The sequence below is a fragment of the Petaurus breviceps genome, unplaced genomic scaffold (genome assembly GCF_028583685.1).
Source record: "Petaurus breviceps papuanus isolate PSGF00001 unplaced genomic scaffold, PetGlider_PUasm1.0 187, whole genome shotgun sequence".
In the NCBI taxonomy this organism is placed as follows: domain Eukaryota; kingdom Metazoa; phylum Chordata; class Mammalia; order Diprotodontia; family Petauridae; genus Petaurus; species Petaurus breviceps.
In genome coordinates, this window is record NW_027185799.1 from 21,447,955 (window position 1) to 21,470,881 (window position 22,927).

The following is a 22,927-nucleotide window of genomic DNA, read 5'->3' on the forward strand; positions in this document are numbered from 1 at the left end:
GCCCCCCGCACCTCCGGCTCCCTCCTACCCCCTCGCGGCTTAAGTTCTTGGCCTTGCCCTACATAGCCCTGCTTCAAGATTTCTCTCAAGACGACCCCCCCCTCCAAAAACATGGACCTTTCAATATATAAAGAACAATAATAAAAAGGAAAAGCTATGTATTCAACTTGTTTTATGTACATACATAGGTATATGTATATACACACTTACTTAAAGAAGTGTTTATTCTTTATTATGCTAGTAACCATCAAACACATTGATAGGTTCAGTAATATCCTGTAGGATATCATATACTGTAACATTCTTGAGAATCCAAAAATAACTCACGGGGATTCATTCCTTGAGGAAAAGCACAACTTTGTCATTTCTTTCTACTTCTTTTGAGTTGAAAGTTCCTTCTAATTATGGAAGGAAAATATGAAAGGAAAAGAAATTGAGATATATTGCTCAGTTAAACTTTTATAAAATCTCTTGTCTTTCCTGTAGTCTTTTAATCCTCCTCACGTCTTTGAATTGAACCTTTGTCATGCTATTTTTTCTTTTATCCTCCCTTCCCTTTATGAAAATTTGAATTCCCCATTTTGCCCTCTTTCTTTTGAGTCTTCTTTTTCTTCTCTCTCTCTCTCTCTCATGCATTCCCTTCTTTCCTCCCTCCTTTCCTTCCTAACTCCTTTCTCTCCACCTATCTTTTTAAAATAATATTTTATTTAGCCCTTATTTTGCTTTTTTTGAAAACTTTGGAGGAAAATGTCAGGACAGAAGTTAAAGACAGAGGAGACCAGATGATTCACTACATTTGAACTTTGGTGAACGTTGCCATTTTAAACTCTGATCACTCTAGAAATCAAATTAGATCATGTTAACATTTTTTTTTAAATTTCAGGTTTCAGTATCTTTTGTTTTCTGTTCATGCAATAAATCATATTTGAATATTTGAACCTTTCTGACGTGATCATTACTTTAGCTTTGTTGAAAAGTCCACATGGCAGTAAAAAAAAAAGGGATTAAAATCATTGACTCCCCTTAAATCAAAACTTGCTCAAGGTCCCATACCTAGGAAGTGTCTGAGGTCAGATTTGAACTCAGGTGGAGAAGTGATCCTACCCTAGGCCCAACACTCTATCCATGTACCTTCTAGCTGCTTGTAGCTGAGTTACTTATAGCTACCATTTGGCTTCATCTGTGTAACAAGAGGTTCTCCAGTCAGATGAAGAAAAATGACTTTCCTCTCACACTTTTCTACTTGTTTAAATACTTTCCTTCTAAGTTCAGTTCAGCTATGGCCTCTTCCATGAAATCTGAAACACATACTTTTATCTATTGCCTCCTTTGTCCAATCTTCATCTCATTCTGTTAACATATCTCCTGTATACTTGAATTAAAACTTATATCATAGCATCCTTGTGTATGACTTTTAATAAATAACAATTAAATCGTACTTTAATGTTTACAAAATACTTTATTCTCTCCCTTGAGACAACAAGACTCTGGGGGTAAATAATATTGGTTATTATCATCCACATTTGGAAGATAATTTAACTAAGACCGAAGGATGCCATTTAGTTTGTTTCATTTTGTTTTTAAGAATCCATACCTGTGACACCATTAGTGTAAGCAATTAAACTCAGGATTTTAGAAAATTACCTGAGAATATTGTCTTGGGTCATAAAGCCAGTATGCATCAAATGAAAAACTTGAACTTATTCTTCCTGAGCATAAGAACAACTCTTATTCCAAGAGGATCATTCTACCACTTCCCAGGTCATACAATTAGTAAATGTCAGAAGTGAGATTTGATATAAAGTGTCTCTAAAAACAATGTCCAACATTTTTAAAAATATTATTTACTTTTATGTTTACAACATTCAGTTCTGCATACTTTTGAGATCCAAATTTTCTCCTCCTCCCTCTCCTCCCCACATCCCCCTGCCATGGTGGCTTGTAATCCAATATAGGTTCTATAAATACCTTCAAATGAAACATCAGTCAAGTTGTAAAGGATTATAATCAATGGAGTGAACAATGAGAAAGAAGGAACAAAACAAAACAAAAAAGAGAGAGCAAGTAGTTTGCTTCAATCTGCATTCAGACTCCATAAATCATTCTCTGAATATGGATAGCCCTTTTCATCATGAGTCTTTTGGAGTTGTCTTAAAACCTTCGATTGCTGAGAGGATCCCAGTTGATCAAAGTTAGTCATCACAAATATGATGTGCCTGTAATTGTGTACAATGTTCTCTTCATTCTGCTCCTCTCACTCAACATCAGTTTATATAAGATAAGCCTCTGCAGATTATTATGAAGTCAATCTGCTTCTAATTTCTTATGGCACAATAGTATTCCATTACTCTCATATACCACAATTTGTTTAGCCATTCCCCAATTGAGGATCATCTGCTTGATTTCCAATTCTTTGCCACCACAAAAAAGAGCTACTATAAATAGTTTTTATATACTGTTTCTTTTTCCACTTGTATGATCTCTTTGGGATACATTTCTAGAAATGGTATTGCTGTGTCAAAGAGTATGCACATTTTTATAGCCCTTTGGGCATAGTTCCAAATTACTCTCAAGATTGGTTGGATCAGTTCACAGCTCCACCAACAATGCATTAGTGTTTCAATTTTCCCACATCTTCTCTGGCATTTATCATTTTCTTGTTTTGTCATATTAACCAATCTGACCAGTGAGATATAGTACCTCAGAGTTGTTTTGATTTACATTTCTCTAATATATCGTGATTTAGAGAGTATTTTTCATATGCTTATAGACATCTTTCATTTCTTCCTCTGAAAATTCCTGTTTATATCCTTTAACCATTTTTCAATTGGGTAATGACTTGTATTCTTATATATTTGACTCAGTCCTCTGTACATTTTAGAAATGATGCCTATATCAGAGTCATTGGTTGTAAAAATTCACTCCCAATTTTCAACTTCCTTGCTAATTTTGGTTACATTGGCTTTGTTTGTACAAAAACTTTTCAATTTAATGTAATCAAAATTGTTCATTTTTTATTTTAAAATGTTCTCTATCTCTTGTTGGGTCACAAATACTTCCCATCTCCTTAAGTATGACAAGTAAATTATTCTTTGCTTTCCCATATTGCTTACAGTATCAGCTATTATATCTAGATACTGAGTTCATTTAGACTTTATTTTGGTATATGGTGTAAGATATTGGTATTCTCCCATTTTTGCTATACTATTTTCCAGTTTTCCCAGCAGTTTTTGTCAAATAGTGATTTCTTATCCCTGACACTGGAATCTTTTGGTTTATCAAACAGTAGATTACTGTAGTCATTGACTACTGTGTCTTGTGTATCTAATCTATCCCACTGATCCACTATTCCGCAGTCAGTACCAAGTATTTTTGATGACAACTACTTTATAATACAGTTTAAAATCTGATATGACTAGGCCACCTTCCCTACCATTTCTTTTCATTAGTTCCCTTGATATACTGGATCGTTTGTTCTTCCAGATGATTTTTTTTACTCTTTTTTTCTACCTCAATAAAATAATTTTTTGACAGATTGACTTGGTATGGCACTAAATTGGTAAATTAATTTAGATTAAATTATCATTTTTATTATATTAGCTCTACCTAACCATGAGCAACTAATGTTTTTCTTATTATTTTCATCTGACTTAATTTGTGTGAGAAGCATTTTGTAATTGTGGTCATATAATTCCTGGGTTTGTTTTGGCAGGTAGACTCCCGAATATTTTATAATGTCTACAGTAAGTTTAAATGGAATTTCTCTTTCTATTTCTTGCTGTTAGGCTTCATTGGAAATACACAGGAATGCCAAGGATTTATGTGGGTTTATTTTATATCTTGCAAATCTGCTCAATTTTAACATTCTTACCATGACACTTTGCTGCCTCTTCTTGAATATTAGAAATTCATTAAAGGCAAGAACTGAATGTTGCTTTATCATTGTTTCCCTAGGGCCAGCATGTTGTGTGAGACACCATGGTGAAGACTAAATGAATGTTTGATTTAAAATTTGTAAATATGTGGTTAGTAACATATTTTTTGGAAGGAGAAACAAGTAAGTAGTTAAGGTCAATGTAAAAAACATTAAACAATCCATATCATTCATATCATAAATGACAAGGCTTAGGAAAAACAGAGTTCCTGTGATGAAAATAGCATAATAAAACACTAGTGCCTGGCTATATAAAGAGAAAAAAGTGGCAAATATTAGACAGAAGTTCCCCTCCCTCTTCCCCAGCTTTAAATGAAAGTAAGCAACATCAATATCTATATGAATTTAATTACACAAATACTTATTGAGAATTTGTTATCTGTACTGCACTACACTAGGCACTGAACATAGAAAGACAGAAAAGTAAACTAATCCTTACTCTCAAGAAACCTGCATTTTTCTGGGGGAATACAATGAGTAAACTAAAATAAATAGAAGATACAAAAAGCTATTAAACACTATTAAAATGACCTGTTATTAAAGTTGAGTGGGGCAAAGGAAAAGATATTTGACATTTACCTTTTAACAATCCATCAAATCCACCCCTCCCTAATTTTTCTTCAAAGATATCAACTGAGTTTGGATGGAACTCTCTCCACAGGGTATTTTAGCTGTGTTATGCTTATGGAAGTAGTTTTGCTTCCTAGCTCCTCCTCTCCCAATATTATTTAGGTAGGGACTGAGATTGAAATATGTTGTTTTGTTTTTAATTTTTCAGTGCTAATAATATTTGTGAGCAGTGCAATATGACATTGGAATTTTCTTCAGATTTTTAGCAAGCACTGCTCCCTTAATGAACCAATACATCCTAATTGCTTTGAATAAGCTTGTATGGTCTGTTAAGACATTGATCTGCTAATTAAAAATTCTTGAAATAGTATGTGCCATGGTAGTTTAATGGGGCTAGTTTAGCAGTTTCCTTATCACACACTAACTGTATCCATTGCAGGAAATATGAACAACAAAAGCAAAGCGACTTATGGGCAATTTTAAACTTTTGAAATATTTTGAGGCTGGAATGTCAAAAGAGATCATTAAAATGAATAGGTAAAGTGACTAAAAGAAACTTCCAAGCTCTAACCAAAATCCTATAATATGATTTTAATTTGTCTTTTTCTTTTTATCCCAGACATTATTCTCACATAAGTTTATGTGCTTTTATATGATTTAAGTGTTGAGAAGGGTTGTCTTCATGCTGGATGCAACTATTATATTCGCAGAATATAGTCATTAGAACTACATGTATTGTGTGCAAAAGAAGGAGGAAAAAAATCCTCTACTTTCTATAAGTCTCAAATGACAATGTGTTTGGTCATTTTGCAAGAAACTCTTTGCCCTTTTGGATTGCCTTTTGTAAATCAACCGGATCAAATATTAATGCAAATTGCAGTGTCAGGTTTTCTGACTTCTCTACAGTTATCATTCAGAATTCTACCTCAGACTCTCTAAGATATCTCTCTTTTTCTCCCTTTAAAAGTATTTTAAATTACTAATGGATTTGCAGCTAACTTCTGGCTTCAGTCCTGGTCAGTTGACTTTGGAATTGCTTGGGTATGCATGGAGCTGACAAGTACTGTGGTTCATTTTCTTCTCAACCTGACAGAGTTTAAGGAAAAGTAGTAGGGTAGTGGTGGTGGTAGGGAACCCTCCTACTAGTAATTGCCTTTGCTTGAGAAGAGGTTGGTCAAATTCACTTGATTGCTTCCTAACTTTGGTCCAATGTAATAAAATATGTCTGACTTCAAAGGAGAGTGGGAATAGGAAATGGTTTCCCTGTCCTTTTTTATACCATTTCCCTGTATTCTTTCAAACTACATTTCATCATTCAGGGTTATCAGTTTGATTTTATATATATATATATATACATATAATATATATGCACATATACATATGCACATACATACATGTGTATACATATATAAATGTGTGAAAATTAAAAGGCATATCTGGGCCTAATTAAAGATTCCTTACCACATCAAATAATAATCCCTAGTATTCCCAGTGTCACAATTTCATATTACATTTTAATTTGTTGGTTCGACACAATGAACAATGTACCATGGTATATTAAGTATTAGCCGTCATGACTCAGTAGTCTTACAGAGCTTTTGTTGAAAGGGGAAGTCATTAATGAAAATAAAGGGAAGAAGTTACTCCTCATGGGTCATATTAATAGCGAAGTTTCTCATGCAAGAGGGAAATAAGGATTTTTGTTTTCATGATGTTTCATTCAATTTGCTTATTTAGAAAAAAAAAGGAGGTACAGAAGTATCGCTCTCATTTTAGGGAAGAAATATTGTAAAACTACAGCCTCAGATGTTTGTTTGTTTTTTTAAAAGATCTCTAAATGGAATGAGAGATGTGCTTTCAACATCATTAATTAATAAGTTAGTTAGACACACTCATTAAACATCTACTGTATGCCAGAAACTACTGAAAACACAAAGACACAATTGCCAAACAATTCATGTCCTCAAAGATCTTACTTTCTATTACAGTCTATTCCTTGTGTTCTATGAAAATGAGATTCCCAACCATAGAACCCAGAATGAATGTATACAAGATGGATTGTTAGATTGGTACCTAAAATAAAAGGATTCTAGGACAATTCAATCATTCTTGTTCTCTAATTTAAACTCTTTGATTTCCTTTGCAGGATTTATCTACCCAAGTATATCAAACTCCCACACTAAGTCAGTCAACAATGCTTATTGATTACCCATAGGGTGCATAGCATTACACCAGGAAATTGTTCAGGGAAACAGATTAAACAAAAAAGAGAGCAAAAGAACTGGTCTTTTATCTTATAAGACCCCTGAGTATTTAAAGTGGTTTTTTTTTGGCTCAGAGAAGGTGTTTAAAAAAAATATGAAATCTTTAAAAGGTAGAACAGATTTGATGGTATGCTAATAAACTGAGACTAATAAAACTGATGTCAGAGGTTCTGTGCCTAGCATTGTCTTGCACACAGAAGGTCCTAAATAATTTTCTGTTAACTATTTTTGTTTCTGTGAACTACCTTCTATGTTACAGCCTCAACACAGTTTTGAGACTGAGTTAACTTCAGCCAGAGCTGTAGAAACTATGTTGAATTAAAAGTGTGAAAATCAAAGCACTTGACATTCAAAACTTTAAAAATCAAAGCATTTCTCCCTGTTTTGCTCCTGTGTGACCTAGGATAATTTACATAACGTATCTGAACCTGTTTCCTCATATAAAAATGGAATTAACACTTAGATTACCTATCTCAGATATGTTAGAAGGAAAGAATTCAACAAACCTTAAATTACTATAAGTATGAATTGTTTTCTATCTTTTTTTTCAGATTTTTCAATAAGATTGAAATAAAAATAGACTTGGTAGAAGTTGCTATCTTGCTATTCTTCATTTATGTTTAATGTTCCATAGACTGTTTAAAAGGGAGATAAAATTACTTTTTGTTTTCTTTAAATGTATTAGGATTGAAACTAAACTCTCATAGGCACCCTGAAAATTTCCTTAGTATTTTTTAGCAGCAGACAGGATAACAGAGGTTATCTGATAACAGACATATATTCCTCACATTTTCCCCATGTGATTATACTCTCTTTTGCTTTGGCTATATATTTAGAAAACTTTTCATTCTATATTGTTTAGAGTTTTTAGTATTTGGTATGCTGCCATATATTAAAATTATGTTTTACCTTAAGTTTTTAAAGGATCAATACTTTATCTGGAAAACTACAGTCAATAGGTCTGTCTGTGATAACCATTTGATTTTTACTATAGTTGGCTTACTTGTTTGTTTATTTGTTTATTTTTTGCTTTTTGGAGGGGGAAAGGCAGGGCACTCGGAGTTGTGACTTATCCTAGGTCACATGACTAGTAAGTGTTAAGTGTCTGAGGTTGGATTTGAACTCAAGTCCTCCTGACTCCAGGATCAGTACTCTATTCACTGTGTCACCTAGCTGCCCATAGTTTATTAATGGAGTTCTCCAGGATATTTGGGGGTGTATATTTTTAATATGAAATTTTATTATCTATTCATGAAAGGTAAGGAGCTCCTGGTGCATAATTTTAGTCACTAGGTCATGGCTTGCTGCAATTTCTATTTTTTATAGGTTACAGTGCTGTGATGAACAGTTTCAACCATTGACTTGCATAAGCTACATTGATCACTAAGTCAAGTTTGCGTAACTCTGACCTTTCTGTCACATGTTTGAATTACTATCAAAAAGTCCTATGTTGGGGGTGGCTAGGGGACGCAGTGAGTAGAGTACTGGCCCTAGAGTAAGGGGGACCTGATTTCAAATTTGGCCTCAGACACAATGCAAAAAAAAAAAAAAAAAAACTAGCCAAGTGACCTTGGGCAAGTCACTTACCCCAGATTTCCCTCCAAAAACAAAAAAAAAAAAAAGACCTATGTTCCCACAGACAAATACAAATGATCCAACCACTTACTAGGTGCTTTTTTGCTGATTTATTTTGGACTGAACTCTTAAGGATTTTACACATGGAGAGCCTTTTGATTTGACTTTTGAATCATAACTATTTCATACGCTCCCTCTTGAAGTATATCATCTTCTGCTACATTTTGCAAAGACCTGTGTACCTATTATGTTCTTACTATTGTTCAGTTTAGAACAGTTACCTTTTGGGGCCATATTCTAGGAATGTCTATCAATTCTATTCCTTCTTCTTGGCAAAAAAACTGTTAATGCTATTTCTATTTTTTTGCTTAGGGTAATGGATGCTGAGATTCATTAATATTGCATAAGTTGTTTTTAGTATTATTTTTTACTGAGACTATGTCTCTCTATCTCACCTAATCTGTAAGTGCAACCTGATGTTATAGACAATATCAATACTGATTGACACAGAATTTTTAACCTTTTGTATTTTTCCAACTTGAGCAAATTTGTCCCTCCTTAATTAGTCTGATGACCCTCTGCTACTTGGAGCTCACCATTTTTGTGTCAGAATTTGTGTGGATGCCCAGTCATATTTAGGTCTTCTATAGCTCAGAACTTCCAAACTCAAGCCATCCTCCCCTGCATTAGGGGCCACAGGTATATGCCAACACACTTGTGCTAAGATACTTTCCACATCTTTTTATGGTCCATTTTACAGTACCAAATAGTACATTTTATAGAACTCTTTTGTCTTCATATTTGTTACTTAAAAGTATTTTTTTTTCCTACCAAACCAACAAGTCTCCATTTCATCAATCACTGGGCTTTTGAAATCTCACTTTTTTTCTCACGTGTCTTTATAAAGTAAATCAATCACCAAGTGTTTACTAAATACCTACATGACCTGGCACTGTGGTAGGAACTGTTTGTATATCCAAAGACTAAAATAAAATATTCCTAGTTCTTGAGATTACATTCAAATTAACTAGATGGAAGGTAGTGAAAATTAGTACTCTTCCTATTTTCTGTTAACTGGCTGTTATCTTCTATCTAGCCCTACTTCTAGTGTCAAAGTTACCATCTATTGTAATGAGAATAAAAATGGTGCTTTGATTAGATGTATTTATCTTCTATTTTTGATTTGAGGTTTGGGGAAAAGTAATTTAAAGAAAAGCAGAAGTCTAAGGAATGTCATCCATCATCTTCATTCTAATAGGCTGTGGTTGATTAGCTTATTAAAAAATTATGTTCATTTTCCTGTTGTGAGTAATAAAAGGAAATAATGTCTGTCCTTAACTAATGTTAAAAAATCTTGATATGTCATAATGAAGACGATTCCAATATTATTGTATTCTGCCATTCATTCATACATTTATTAAATATAAGTATATTAAGTGCCTAGTATATGCCAGGCACTGTGATAAATTTATGATGATATTGAAGGGAATGTAGATTCTTTCCCCTTCCTTTGCTTTTTTTTACTATTATATTTACATTTTACTTTTACATTTACTTCATTTACATTCCCCCTCAATTACTTCATTTAAAAAATTAAATTAGAAAAAAATTAAAAAACAAATTCATTTGGGGGCGGCCAGGTAGCACAGCGAGTAAGAGCACCGGCCCCAGAGTCAGGATGACCTGGGGATCGAATCCGGGCTCAGATACTTAGCACCCACCCAGAAACAACTGGCCGTGTAACCTTGAGAAAGTTACTTAACCCCAATTGCTTAGGGGCAGCCAGGTGGCTCAGCAAGTAAGAGCACCGCCCCAGTGTTGGGATGACCTGGGCGTCGAATCCAGGTTCTGATATTTAGCACCCACCCAGAAACAACTGGCCATGTAACCTTGAGCAAGTTACTTAACCCCAATTGCTTTTTAAAAAATTAAAAAAAAAACAAATTCATTTGGTCTCCTTACTGTCTCTTCCACTTTGAGGCATCTTCTTGTCATAAACTCTTTTTGTTAAAATTTGAATAATAGCATTTATATAACATTTACTATTTGTCAGAAACTATACTAAGCATTTTATAATTTTTAATCTTATTTGATCTTCACAACAACCAAGAGAGTTAGGTGTTATTATTATCCTCATTTTACAGAAAAGGAAACTAAGGTAAATAGATTAAGTGATTTGCTCAGTTACAAAGCTGGTAAGTATCTGAGACCAGATTTGTTCTCAGGTATTTCTGATTCCTGTCTCCACACTCAAGACACTGTCTTACCTAGCTGCCTTGGAAATAAGATTTCTCACAGAAATTTATTGCAAAGATTTGTCCCAGATTTACCTATTCCATCTTTAATTTTAGCTGCACTGGTTTTGTTTGTATAATTTGTTTGTGATCATATTCACCATTGTATCTTTTGTGATACTCAGTCCCTCATTGGTCATGAACTATTCCTTTATTAATAGATCTGAAAGTTAAGTTATTGCTTTCTCTTTTCGTTGGTTTATGATGTGACCATTTATGTTTTCATGTTTTATGCTTTCATGAGCACATTTGGAGCTCAACTTTATATATGGTGCAATATGCCATTTTGTAACTATTTTCTGTTGGACTGCTTTCCAGTTTTCCCAATAGGTTTTTCTTTTCCAAATATTAAGTTTTCATCCTAAAATTCTGGGTCTTTGTGATTATCAATACTAGGAGTCTTTTTTCATTTGCTTCTGTGTGATACTTAATTTGTTGTACTAATCAATCTTTTTTCTTAACTAGTACCAAATAGTTTAGATGATTATAATCATGGGATTTGTGTTCTTGTTATTTGATAGTTTCCTCAATATTGAATGAATCCTGCATCCTTGGTATTTATCCAAACAGGTAGTTTATATATAATCTTTGTGGTATATTATGTAGCCTCTTTGCTAATTCTTAATTTTTTTTCAATATTAACTAGGGATATTGGTCTATAATTTTATTTTTCTTTTCTGACCTTTCCTGGCTTAGGTATCAAGATCACATTGACCATGGGTTTTTCAAAGACTGTTCTTGAAGAATGCAACTTCTGGTCATTCCTACACAACTACAAAAACATTGAGGGCTGGGCTGCTGTTATCCAAAGAATCACAGGATCATTGATTTAGAACAGGAAGAGATCTTTGATGCCTTGTAGACCATCTTACTCATTTTGCAGATAATGAGAGATAAAAGTAGAGTAACTATCCTCAAAATCATGCAAGTACTGATTGACCCCAGCTCCTCTGATTCCAAAACCTGTATATTTTGCAATCTGTCACACTTGTCTCTCAAAAAAAAATACTAAGTTTGTAGGAGATCATAATGAGGGCCAAAGTCTGAATGATTCAATTGTTGAAGACAGTTTTCTATGGTTTAGAGAGCTCTGTTGGTAGTGGGAGTATGTTTATAATTGTTAGGTGAAATTATAAATCCCTGAAGAGAAGTATGGCATACTTAGTTTAATTTTGGAAATAGATGGTTTCTATTCTATCAGTGATATATGCAATTATTCAATCTCTTTATATTCTTTCTTTTCTTCTTTAATCTCTTTCTTTTCTCCCACTCTCAAGACAAAAACAAAAACAAAAAAGAAAAGAGAGAAAAATACAAGATAGAAACAAAGAATTTTGGGACTGAAAAGTACCTTAGAAATTATATAGTACAACCTGCTCATTTTATATGTGAGGGAACAGAAGGTCCTTGAGGTTAAACTTGCCCATGTCTACATAACTAGTTAGAAGCAAAGCTTGAACTGGTATCTAAGCCTCCTGTATCCAGCTCCATCCAGGACTCTTTCCCCTGGGTGAGGTTCCTCCCCAGAAGTTCACAGAAAGGACACATGCAGATTAAAAAGGGAAAAGCCCTCACACATTTTCATAGAGATGTTCTAACTCTTCCATCAGCTCTGAGGACCTGTGTTAATAATACCACAATAGATCATCTGTCCTTTAAAGACATGACTGTCTTTGGCTGAAATGAGAGACAAAGGAAATGAGTACCTCCCTGTTTCTGCAATTAGTTGGAGATGCTGAGGGGCTGAAATATATTGAAGTGTCACTTATTGCTGATACTGGTGCATCAGAATCTCGATGCTAGTGCTTAAGTCTTGCTCTCAAAAATAATGAGCAGTCTGTTTGCTCTAACCTGCCTGGTGGAGAGGTGCTAGTGATCTTTTCTGAATAATGAATCTCAAACCAAGAATAATTACAGTCCTGCTGTTGCTGCAAGTTAACTTCACCATTATTTCCTTTCCTGTTGCTCCCCCGATGACTCTTCTCATATTCCTCTGTTCTAAATTTTGGAATATCAGAAATTTACAAAGTATTGTCAAGTGCAGTCAATGGAAGGAAGGTCATGCTTAAATCTTATAAAAGTCCATTTCTTTTTTTTTTGCTCCACTTTCAAAGAGATAAAGCCAATGAAATTCATCAACGATATTTTATATTGGCATGTAGGCACTGGATTGGATTTGGAGTCAGGAATATTTGAGTTAAAATCTGGATTGACACATTTAACCACATGATCCTGGGCAAGGTACTTAACTTCTCTTAGTCTCAGTTTCCTCATCTATAAAACTGAAATAATAATAGTAATTATTGCCCTATAGGTGTTTTGTGAAAATAAAATAAAATTATATTTTAAAACTGTTTTGCAAACCTCACAATGCTACATGAATGCTAAGAATCATTCTTAACCTGAGATTTATTAATTTGCTTTATAAAACATGTTTTAATAACTTTTAACCTTGTTTTTGTGATATATATATATTATTCAATAAAAATATTATTTTTGAGAAGTAGTATCTTAGACTTCACAAGACTAACAAAGAGGTCAATGGAAAAAAGAAAAAATGGTAAAGAACCTCATTAGAGAAGAATGCAGTCAATTGTACTCTTCAAGTAGTGTTAAGGTGGTTCAATAGTTATTGACAGGGGCAGCAAGGAGAACTATTGCAAGATTTATGGGTGCTGGTTTACTGAAATAGTGTCTATTTAAGAATGACATTATAATAGGGTTACTTCTTTATCAGTGACAGTGTTGATTACCTTCTTTTTCTAGATTTTCTTTCCTCTCTAATTTTTCATGACCCTTCTCTCTTTGGATTTCTTCTAACCTGTATGGTCACTCCTTAGTGTTTTATGAATATCTTATGCTTTTCATCCAGGTCATGATTACAAATTATGAATGTCTCTTGAGGCTTTATCATGAGGCATCTTCTCGTGTTGATCTTTGCCATTTTTCTTTGTTATCTGATCAGTTTCCCTGGGTTCAGTTATCATGATACATATGAATTCCAGATCTTTTTATATATTCCTAATCTCTCTCATAAGCTACTGTTTCAAATACATATCTGCATTTTGACATCTTGAATTGAGGACCCCATAGTCATCTCAAATCCCAAAATGAAAGTCACCATATTTCCCCCAAACACTATACTATCATCATGATGACACCTCTTTTCATTCTTTTGCAGTTAAGACTATGACCATCTTCCCAATCACAGTCTTACAACATCAGTGCCATCCTCAATTCCTCACTTGTACTCATTCAGCATGTTCAATCTGTTGTCAAATTTTATCATTTCTACCTCCACAATATCGCTCAGATACACCTCTTTCTCTATAATTGCATAGTCAGGCCAACTTCACTTCTCATCTGAAACATTTCAGTAGCCTGTTAGTCTCCTTACCTCAAATCTTTCCCAAAATTAATTTATTATTAACACAGCTGCCAAAATGATTTTTCTTTAAGTGCTGACCTGACACTCACAATCCCCTCCCCTCATTCAATAAATTCCAGTGGCTCCCTATTTCCTCCATCATCCAATGTAAAATTTTCTGTTTGTCTTTTTAAAGACCTTCAAAGTGTGAACACTTTCTAACTTTCCAGTACACTGTTTATTCTATCATCAAATAAGACTGACCTTCTTACTTTTCCTCACACATAACACTTCATCTCCAGACTTGGTAACTTTTTACTGGATGTACTCCATGCCTGAAATCACCCCAACTCCTGACTAGTTTGGCTTCCTTTAAGAGTCAGCTCACATCCCAACCTCTTGAAGGAGGCATTTCCCAGTTTCCCCTGATCTCCAATGTCTCTGAGATTACTTCACACACACACAAATGCACACACAAACACATACACACACAATCACGCATTTTGCATGTTGTTTCCATCATTTGAATATGAATTTCGTGAGAGCAGAAAACATATATTTACCTTTTTTTTTATCCCTGACACTTAGCATGGTATCCACCATATAGTAATTGTTTAAAAATGCCTATTAATTGACAGACTAAATAATTTTACCTAAGTAATTTACCAATGGTTAAATTACTATCCATCTGCTATGTTAATTACTACCAATCTGTTATGATTACTAAAGTCCCATGATAAGCATTGATTTTTTTTCTCAGTTGAAACATTATTCCCTTTGAAAATATAAAGAAAAATGTATATATACTTAGATGAACTATCCCATTACAGCATGGCTATTCTTTAACAACCTACAGTAAAATGGTTTATCAGGTAACCTTTCTAATTTAGTACTTAATTCTGAATATGTTTCCAAAGTTAGAATAATGAAAAGAAAAATCCATATGAAGGGAGATGAGGAATGGTTAAAAGTCTAAGTAACCAGGTGCCTAGATGGATGTTTTCAATTATGTGAGCACTCTCCCCAATATATAGATCACAACTAATCTTCTTGACCATGTTCTCTTACAAACACTTCCTACTCTGTCTATCCAACATACTTGCAGTCTTCTAGTTCTCTTCATGATTAAAATGTACCAATGGAACTTTCTATCAAATATGCCTTTCTCTCTCTAGAGAGCAAACCTATTATTTTCAAACCATAAATTCTCTCATGACATCCTTTATGTTGCTTCCTCTGCACAATTTTTATAATGTGTTGTGGTCTCCTAACATTCACTATATATCTTGCCCTTTCCATTTATGTGTCTTCCAGCTTTAATTCTTTCAAGAGTGTAATGTTCCATGATATTGAGATATCACAGAATCATGGAAATCACTATTGATCAACTACAAACTGTTTTTTAACTGTGGAAACTGAGGCTTAGAAAAGTAAAAAATGAATTGTTCAAGGTCACACAGTACGTGACAGGATCAGAACTAAAACCCAGATGACATTTCTATTATAGCACCTTGCCTTTATTTTTTATTTTTTGGAAGAGTTTTCTGCCAGTAGTGTAGAGAACCAATTGCAGTAGAGGAAAACTGGAAGAATCCACTAAATGTCATATGTCATATGTCACTATATCATATCATGACAGTACAATATAAATCATTCATGAAGGTCTGACTTGGTAGTAGAAGTAGGAATACAAGGTAAGGGGAAGATATGACAGAAATTACAGAAGTAGAATTGGCAACCCTTGGGAAAATGTATTGGGAGAGGGGGTGAACAATGGATGAAGAGGGGAGGTCAAACTATATTGAAGATAAGCAATACTTAATGCTCAGATTTGCAGTGGGGGTTGCTGAGTACCTTGTTTAGTTGTATTGTTCCAAGATTTCTGAGGTCTCCTGGGTTGGTATTTTGCCAACATTTCTAATATCTGTTACACAATTAGAACATTTTTGAGATTGGCCACAGATATTTACCAATACATTTACAAGTTACTAGGGTGACTTTCATTCATTTATCTAATAATAAATGTTTTCTGGACTTTAATGATAATCGTTTTCTCTTTTATGTGTTTTTTTCTGGATTTCTATTTGAAACTATACAATCAGATATATCATTTTAATAAGTAGATATAGAAATATACCATTTTTTAGCATAAGTATTGGTTTTCTTTAAATTCCATTTATACTCTAAGACTGTGACTCCTGAATTGGAATATAAAGTATTTGATGGGTTTAATGCTGAAAATACATGGGTGATAAGTAAGTAGAAAAGATGAAACCAAAGTGTTTTTTTTCCTATTGGAAGGTTTAAAAGGATGGGAAGAAATACCCTTTTGAAGACTTAACATTTAAATAAGATGATGTAGAGTAAATCTAGCTGTCCTTATAATCTTCTGACAAGCTTGACAAGAAAAAAATGATGCAGCTTAGAGAGTCCCTTTCATACCTAGCTATATGGTTTGTGCTTATAAATTTGACATGTGTGACATGGGTAGTTCTATTAGAGCTAAAGTAGAAAAGGACACATTCAGTTTTAAGCTTAAATGACTTAGCAGAAATTGTTTCATAACTTAAAAAAAGAAATAGAAACTATCTGTAGGAATTCAATCCTAAAATAAGAGATTACTGTATACCTTAGTAACCATTAAAATATACATATGTTTATGCAAATATATATATATACATACATACACACATATTTTTCTTATATCACCTTCAACCTTTACAAAGTAAATAAAAGAAGAGGAAAAAAAACTGCAGTGCTCCAACATAGCATGTGAGTGAGTATGGGTTCTCCAAGCTTATTTTAAATATTTTCCCACCTGCATGTAAAAACAAGTTTTATCACCTGCTTATTAGAATTTTTAGCTCCAAATTCTCTTCCCTTCCCATCAATAAGCAGTTTGATATCGGTTATATTTGTACAATCATGCAAAATGTATTTCCATATTAGTTGTGTTGTGAAAGAAAACACAGACAAAAAGAACTATGAAAAATAGTGTGCTTTTGTCTGCATTCAGACCCCATTAGTCCTTTTTCTGGAGGAGGATAGCATTTTTTATCATGAGTCCTTTGGAATTTTCTTGATTCATTATATTGCTAAGGATAGCTAAGCCATTCCAACTGATCATCATTACAATATTGCTGAAACTGTTACAATGTTTTTTTCTGGTTTCGCTCACTTCACCCAGAACCATTTCATGTAAGTCTTTCCAGATTTTTTCTGAAATCATCCTGTTTGTCATTTCTTATAACTCAATCGAGTTTCATCACAATCATATACCACAACTTGTTCAGCCCAATTGATGAGCATCCCCTTGATTTCTAATTCTTTGTCAGTACAAAAAGAGCTGCTATAAATATTTTTGTATATATAGGTCTTTTTCTTTTTCCTTTCATCTCTTTGGGATACATATCTAGTAATGGTCAAAAGGTTTATTTAGTTTTAGAGCCCTTTGGGTATAGTTCCAAATTGTTCCCTGGAATGGGTGAATAAGTTCATAACTCTAACAACAGTACATTAGTGTCCAAATTTCCCCATATCCCTTCCACCATTTATCATTTTCTTCTTCTATAATATTAGTCAACCTGATATATGTGAGGTGGTTCCTCAGAGTTGTCTTAGTTTTCATTTCTCTAATCAATAGGGATTTAGAGCATTTTTTCTTTTTTCTTTCTTTTTCTTTTCTTTTTTTGCTTTTTGGAGGGGGCAAGGCAGGGCAGTTGGGGTTATAACTTGCCCAGTGTCACATGGCTAGTAAGTGTTAAGTGTCTGAAGCCAGATTTGAAATCAGGTCCTCCTGACTCCATGGCTGTTGCTCTACTTACTGGGCCATCTAGCTGCCCCTAGAGCATTTTTTTCATATCAATAGACATAGTTTTGATCTCTTTGTCTGAAAACTACGTGTTCATATACTTTCACTATTTATCAATGGGGAAATGACTTATATTCTTATAAACTCCAAAGTTATTTTTAATAGAGCATAAGTTCTGGCAACTCCAGCCAGCCTTCCTAGCCTCTCCAAAGCTCTTTCATAAAGACTTTATACTATGATTTTTATCATTATAAAGATATGCTGGAGTCTCACTATGAATTTGTTGACAAGGTGATAAAACTCTAAGTCATAGGGACTCACAAACACCATCTAAGTTGTAGAGAGCCTATGAACTGCACATGGTAAGAAAGTACCCACCGCAACAAAACCACAAAAACTTGAAGCAGGAAAAGAATTGGCAATCTGAGAGTCTTCTCCCTAATGGCAATATGGTACCCCAATGCCTCTGGTATGGTTTATAACAAACTGAGCACTGTAGAGCTTCAAGAAAATGACTCTTGTTGAATTTTAGTCATTCAAATTAAGTGAGGCCTGCCAAATCTTACCTTGATCCTTAGCTGTTCTGTTGTATTCACATCTATTTTCTCAACACTAGGCCTGTATTACTTAAGACTCTGGGATTGCCTTGCTGTCTCATCTGTCGATTTGTTTGCTCTGCAAACTTAATAATTCTTAACAGTGTTATGGTGACCAAATACAAAATAACATGATACTTTTTTTTAAAACCATGTGATTTCATTGGTATGGGGAATTCCCAATGAGGAATCCCTTAAATAAAGGAGATTAGAAACTGATCTTCAATTTATATTCAGCAGAGTAGTCAGAGGGCGGACATAAATTCAAGTCTACTTGATGTTGAAGCTAGTTATTTAACAATTATGCCACATTAATAGGAACACAATATTCAGAAGGAGAGAGTTAATATAAATCCTTTGTTGTGCTCATTCCATATTACATTGGGATATTGCATTCACTTCTGCATTTCACATTTTGGAAAGGATGTTGACAGCATTAAATGATTTATTTTGGACTTGTAATTATTGTTTGTCCTTTTTTTTCCAAAGAGGACCAAATATAGCAGAGGTAATGTCTCATCTTGCTCATGAATTGGATTTAAGGGAAGCAGAATTGTGTGAAGTTGTCAACCTCACTCTCTCTTCTAGAGTCATTGAAGTCCAGTGGCAAGATAAAAGTCAAGATTCAGGAGATGATCTTGGCATCTTTGTCTTCTGACCAAGCTCTGAGCATAATAATGGGTTAAGCACAGCTATAGACAATCCCAGGGAACTATTAGTCATTCTATCCCTTTAAGTTCAGTATAGAAATCCCCAGCCACAAGTTGCTAAATTCAGAGTAGGAAGATTATCCATTGCCATCCCTTAAATTTTAAAGGTGAGGAAACTAGGATCAAGGGACTTGTTCAAGCATATACATGTGGTAAATAGCAAAACTGTACCTGAAATTCTGGTCTTCTCACTGGAAATCTAGTGGTTTCTCCATTTCATTGTGCTGCCAGTTAGTGATTGACCTTTGGATGCTCTGTGATCTTAGATTACTCTGGGCAGTGACAAAGTGACATTATTAATAATCTGACTATTCCAATGGCTCTCTCTCATTAAAGACAGTATATACTTTTAAATGTTTAACTCTTTTTATGCTCTAATACTTTAAGAGGCAGATGTCCTCATCATCATTCCCATTTAGTGAATTCTATGGTATGAACAGGAGTGGATTACAGTGAAGTAATTATCTTCACAGATCTCTTTCTGAACACATTGCCTGTAGTGCCCTCAAAAGCCTAAAAGGGATTGACAAGTTACTTCTCTATCGCACTGTCAAGTGGCTTTGCTATTTCTGAGTCTACAATAAATGGGTGGGATTGTTTTTCAAGTCAAGAAATTCTTTCCTCTCAGAAGAATACATTTCCTTTAGCTGTGTATATTTACCCATAATTGACAAGTTGTTTTAAGGAATTAAGTATTCCCCAGCTTCTTGGCCTTTACAGAGAAGAAGATCCTTGAAGGCAATCAACAAGCTGAATGAAACACAGCATGTTTTCTTAGCTTGTAATTCCTTGTAAATCAATATCAAGCAAACATTCTTACTTTAAAGGTTAAATGCTTTGAGCATTTTGATAGTAATGAGAGTATTTTCAAGAGTGCAAAATGAGATCGGAAAATTATGCTGTGATTTACATAAAATAGTAGCTATTCCACTTTTGTTCAAAGATCTGCCTTAGTTCAAGTACTTTACATATTGCTTGTTTATGTTAATGTCTAAGAAAATATTCTCATGAGAAATTCATCTCTATTTTAGTCTGATTTTATGTACTTCAGTTGCCACAGTTAGATTTTGATCAATTACAAAAGAAACTTAAATCATGTTTTTCTAAAATAAATTTTTAAGTTTAAATTTCCAGGCGAGTTTTAAAATAATTTGCATGACTCATAATAAAATGATGTATTTGTACTAATCAAAGTAATGTTTCCAAAACTGAATTAAATTTGAGCCTTCAGTGCTTCTCTCTTGCATTATAGTAATAGTCTACTGAGTAGTTTACTTTCTCCAATCCATGTGTTCTCAATAATGGTCCTAATATACCTATGGCATTATTCCTCAACTCAAAAGCCTGCAGTGACTACCTATTGTTGACAGAATAAATTATTAAATCCATGCCTTCATATGCAAATCAATTCATAATGTGGCTTCAGTCTACTTTCCTAACACTATTACAATTTATGTATATCCTAGTCAAACTGTATTGCCCAGTCTCTCCAGATCTATCCATGCTGACTATAGCTTCTTTTTAGACATATAAATATAGCTGGACTTGTGCTTTAGAAAAAATCAACTTGTTAGAGAGAGGATGAATTTCAATGAGGAGAGACTTGAGGAAGGCAGACCTACCAGTATGCAATTGCACTGGTCCAGGTATGAGGTGATGATAGCCTACCCAAGAGTGGTGACAGTATTGAGGGAGACAAGGGGAAATAATTGAGGGATATTGCAAAGGTGAATTATACAGGCCTTGGCAACAGACTGAATGTGATCAGTTGAAAGATAGAGAGGAGTTGAGAATGACATCTAGGTTATGAGCCTAAAGAATGGGGAAGATAGTGTTGTCCTATACAGTAATTAGGGAAGGTAGGAAGGAGGGAGGGTTTAGGGGAAAAGATGAGTTCCATTTTAGACATGTTGAATTTATGATGTCTACTGGAAATACAGATCAAGATGTCTGAAAGGTAGTTGGATATGCAAGGTTGGAGGTCAGCAGAGAGGTGGAACAAGATAGGTAGCTTTAGGAATCAACAGCATAGAGATGGTAATTCAATTCATGGACTTAATGCAATCACCAAGTGAATTCTTATAGAGGGAGAAGAGAATTGTATAGAGGGAGAAGAGAATTCATGATAGAATCCTGAGGATCACTCAATTACAGTGAGAGGTTGTTGTGATATGGATGATGATCCAGAAAAAGAAAATGAGAGGAACAATCTGAGAGGCAGCAGGAGAATCCGGAGAGAATGGTGTTCCAACAATCTAAAGAAAAGAGAGTTATAAAAGAGAAGAAGGTGATCAACAGTGTCAAAGACTGTGGAGAGGTTGGGGAGAATGGAGTTTGAAAAGAGGTCATCTGACTTGGCAACTAAGACGTCATTGGTAACTTTGGAGAGATCAATTTCAGTGGAATGATAAAATCAGAATTATAAGGGGTTAAAAAGAGAGTTAAAGGAGAGAAAATGGAGGTGTCTATTGTAGACAACATTTTCAAAGAATTTGGTTAAAAAGGGGAGAAGAGCTATAGGAGAAAAGCAGAAAAGGAAGGACTAGATGAAGCTTTATTTGTTTGTTTCAGAATGTGGGAGATAAAAGCATGTTTGTAGACTGGAGGGAGTGAGCTGAATCATGAGGATTTATTTGGAGAAATGAAATATTTTATGCAGACGATTCATGACCATGTCATTGCATCCAGAAATTACAGAAGCTTTATCCTTAAGAAGTCTGGACCTATTGATCAATACAATATATGCAAGAAATGGTATAAAGTGAGCATAACTTCACTGTTAATTGCAAAACTACAGCACTTAACTATACCTAGCACGACACAAGCTGGTGGCAAGAAATATATGTTAGAATCTTTCTACTTTCTTGAACAAAAGAATTACATTGCTTATGTTAAAATGACTGCTTTAAACATGTTCTAGAACAGAGATATCAAATGCACCACTCATGCGTCACATACAGTTTACAGCTCTCTTGAACACAGACTGCTGCCTGGTCAATTTAAAATGCAACTGACAAATATGAAACAAAATAAATAAAAATTAAAAAACAGCATCAATAACATTATATTTTCAAAGAAAATTGATATGTGGCCAGCAGGGATTCTTATGTGTGCATTGGTGGTTCCATTGTATTTGAGTACACTTTTGTAGAGGATTCAATCAACATATCACATGAGATACAGAACACTTTCATAGAATTTTTGCCCAGAATGTTTAAGTCCAGTATGTTAAAAAGGTGTCACTGTACAAAACACTCCTAGTCTATGTGGAACCAAAACTTTTGCAATATATAGAGACCAAGAATAAGAAATCAAAATCATGTGGGAACAGGGAAACTTGTATACTCTTTGTCCTACAAGCCACTACAGTTTACCTGAATATACTTTCAGTGAATGTACAGATGAATTTCCATTCCAATATTTTTTTTATAATTTTACTTAGGCACATAGAAAACATTTATTTTATCAACCAGTACCATAGACTACGGAACATTAAATATAAAGGAATAATAGCAAAATAGTGAGATTACCCAGGACCATTTTATATTGATTCCCTACCAAATATGATGAGAACAAGATTAAAATGATGATCAACAGGCATTTATTAAATATCTACTATGTTATGCTCAGTACTATTGAAATGAAGACAGAAATGAAATAGTCTCTGTCTAGAAAAAACTTTTAGTCTTTCAGGGAAAACAATATATACACATATGTGTAGACAGAAATTATATGCAAAGTACAAGTATTTGGGGGGGGGGGAGTAGAGTGTTACTAGAAGCTGGAAAAGGGGTTTAGGAAAAGTT

General features: G+C 34.1%; 1 protein-coding gene across 14 annotated transcripts in view; it reads left to right on the forward strand.

Annotated features, from left to right (window-relative positions):
* PTPRD (protein tyrosine phosphatase receptor type D) overlaps window positions 1-22,927 on the forward strand; it is a 2,782,277-nt gene that overhangs the window by 1,038,315 nt on the left and 1,721,035 nt on the right. The window lies entirely within an intron of this gene.